We start from the raw sequence: 3498 nt of genomic DNA, 5'->3' as shown, positions 1-3498 counted from the left end.
TTTTTTTTTAAATCTGATTATGGTTAATTAATGAGTAATTAATTAAATTGAGTAAATGATATTGGGCTTGGGCTATCAAGTAAGGGAAAGGAAAAACAAAAAAAAACCCTAGCCCATGTTTTGGTTTGGCCGCCGGTTTTGTGTGTAGAGAGGGGGGGGACCTTGTTTTTCTTTCACAACTGAATTAGAAAACCTCTTCTACTTTCACGTGAAAACTCAGCAAAGAAAAGAGAAGAAAGAAGAGAGAAAGAAAGAGAGAATACCGAGAGAGAAAGAGAGAAAGCGAGAGAAAGTGTGAGAGATAGCGAGAGAGAAAGAGAGTGATCGAGTGGGAGAGAAAGGAGAGGAACTTGGAGAGCAGCCATTGGACTTTCTTTGATCATCAAGAACCTTTCTTTTTCATCAAGTTAGATCAAGGTAAGGGCTGGTTTAGGAAAATGGTAGAAGTTTAAGGTTTTGCCATGAAAATTCTATGAGAAAAGCTATGATCTTGCATGTTTTTGCATGAGATTTGTGAAGTTATTTGTTGCTGTAATTTTTGGCATGAAAACCATGCTACTTTCTCCATATTTGATGTTCACCATGTGGATCTATGATCTTATGTATAAATTCCATGACTACTTGTTATATGTGCCTTGATTTTCACATGTTTTAACATGAAAGTTGATGAATATTCAGATCTGGATTTTTGGGTGATTATGATTGATGTTGTGACCTGGTTATTGGCTTGTGATGATGAAAAGGAAGAAAGAAAAAAAAAATCTCTAGGACCTTTAGGGTTCGGCCGTGCCCTATTTTTGGGGTTTCGGTACGTTTTTTTCTTTTGTTTCATGCACAAGTTCGCCTGATGTGTTGTTTGATGATATTGCCATGAATTATATGTTGAAAAGCATGTGAATGTGATTAATAGTGTTGATATAATACGGATATTGCCTGACTGAATTATTGCTACAAGGGTCGCTCATCCAACTGTAATTCCCATTGGTGTTGTGTATGTTTTATATTGATGTTTCATAATTCGACGTTGAAATTGTTAAGACTCTAGGTTGACTTATTAGAGCCATGAACAAAGAGAATTGAGAACGTAATCGCTTGCAAGTAAAATGAGAAATTAAATGGAACATAGGTCTAGTTATGACTATGGACCATGAGAACGATGGTGCCGTTAGAGACAAACGGTTACTTGCACGCGAGGGTGGTGGATTCACTTTATGTCGTCCTGAGAATTAAGGGTTGTACTGTGTGTCCCCTTGGGATTGACTGAGCGTCTCCCCGTGAACTGAGGGTTGTACTGAGTGTCCCCTCAAGAACTGTGCATCTGCGGATGTTCGAGATTGGCCAAGGTGTTATGGTGGTTGTGTGATGTGAGGATCGTTAGTTTAACCAACTATCTAGGTGACTAACTAATATGTAAAACTCTGTTAAAGTCAAGAGACATTATGTGACCTGGTTTGCTTATTTCTATGTTTGGTATGTAACCTGACCCTTGCTTGTTTGTTTTGTGTTGTTTGGGGGGGGGGGGAGGAGGGGGGTAGATGGTGCTGACGAAGACCACGGCGTCGACCCATTCCTCGGAACTGACTCTATATGATGAGGAGCGAGAGTGGGCCTAGGTGACCGACACGTCCGGGGTCCGACGCGTCTATGTCGGCGATGCAAAGCTTACAGGTAAAGACAGGCATGGGAACGTCGTGGAGACGCAATGTATGACGGGTGGTGTAATCACGAGGCCATAAACACCTCCATGATATTTCCTTCCAATGGATGAAGGCTCTCGAGTATCATCAGTGGAAACAGACCCTTCAGAGGAAGCAGCAGTTGAGTCTCAGCGACCGGTCGAACAGATCATAGTTCCAACACAGGCTCAAGTTGAAGTGCCAAAGCATGAGGATAAAGCAGTGTTGAGTGGACGCATACCTGAGGTACCGGATTGGTGGGGCGAGTCTGAAGCTTGCTGTGTGATGGGTGATTTTGAGGTTCCGCCACTTGAATCTCTTCCCATTCCGTCCAAGAAGCGTCGTCAGATCAGAGGTTTCTTCGAGAAAGAGCTTTATGAGGTTTCCAATGAAGACAAGGATAGGGATTGAGAGTTTTCTATTTTGGGGACTTGAGAGCTATGCATCGAACTTAATTATTTACTTATTTTGTCAAACTATTTTATGGCTTTGTTATTTCATTTCAGATGTAATGAGTTTACGGTTTTGTTCTGGAACAACTTCACACGTGGGTGTGATTACTGTTTCTCTTATTTGATAGCAAACGTTATTTCAGTTATCCGATACTTTATGTTTATACGTTCGAGTTTAACTATAAATGATTCGAGGTTAATGTTAAAGAGTTTTCGTAAAAATGAACCTTTGTCATTTAATTCAAGATTAATAATTGAATCGACAAAAGTTCTTTACGAAAACTATGACGTTTTGATTACTGTGTGACACTCAAGAAATCGGGGCGTTACAGGGCCAGTCACCCCGCTCGGCCACCCTATGGTAGAATGGGGCCCTGCATAACTTGTTCCCTCGCTTGACGCACCGGGCCGCCTTTATAGGTCTCAAATTTGCGACCCCCACTAGTTTCCAACATTCCAACTTCCTTTTTCCTTTGTTCCTTCGACGACGTGCCTGATATCGTTCCTCCTTGGCCTTCGCCTCACCCCAGGATTGAACAATGTTCTCTAATTTGCTTTGCTTGTCGCGGCCTCGCTGTAGCTTCAACTGAACCGCCCTTTGCAGGACTGCCCCCGTCTCCCCACTTTTCTCCTGACATATGCGTAGAAGGGTTGGCTTTTTGAACCTGGGCAACCTCTAGAGTGCTACGTCCTTTTGACTCCAATTGAAGAGGTCAAAGTTGTCTTCTACCAACTTCTCCAAACACCTTTCCTAATCGGCTGTGAGCCTGGGCTCAATCGCCAGTACTCCCCTACTGGATTTATCAATTTCCAGGTCCCCCCTCATGTCTGCCCAGCGCTCCGCAGCATGAGCATCGGTAAATTTCCCATCTTTCTATTCCCTGCCATCTGGCCTTTCCTGATTTCGGTTCCTTCTTGGTCCTCCATACCTTTCATTGAACCACCGTCCCTGTCTTCTCACGCCGCTTTGATCAAATGCATCGCAAGCGGCGAGACGCCGTCCCTTTTACTCGAATGTGCTTGTGTAACACCCCGTTTTTAATTAAAATAATGTTGGTATTTTATTTTAATTAAGATTATATTATATGGTGGTTTAATAAGTGATATAATAATGCTTTAATGAAATAAAATATTTTTTTTGTGATGCTGGGTGTGTTCTATGAAATGGAAGAGAGCTAGGGGGTGAAAGTTAGGATTAAAAATAGAGACAAGGACTAGGAGAGATTTTAGGATTTTTAGTTTAGCCCTTGAGGAATTAGGTTTAGATGGTTTAATAAGGATGGGGAAGCAGCTAAAGAAAAAAAAAATAAGAAAGAAGAGGACGCGTGAAAGAAGGAGAAAAAAAAAAGAAGAAGGCTGTGCGTGAAGTA

This window comes from Lotus japonicus, chromosome 1 (genome assembly GCF_012489685.1).
Source record: "Lotus japonicus ecotype B-129 chromosome 1, LjGifu_v1.2".
NCBI lineage: Eukaryota > Viridiplantae > Streptophyta > Magnoliopsida > Fabales > Fabaceae > Lotus > Lotus japonicus.
The sequence above is the reverse complement of the archived record's forward strand: the minus strand, read 5'-3'. Positions refer to the sequence as shown.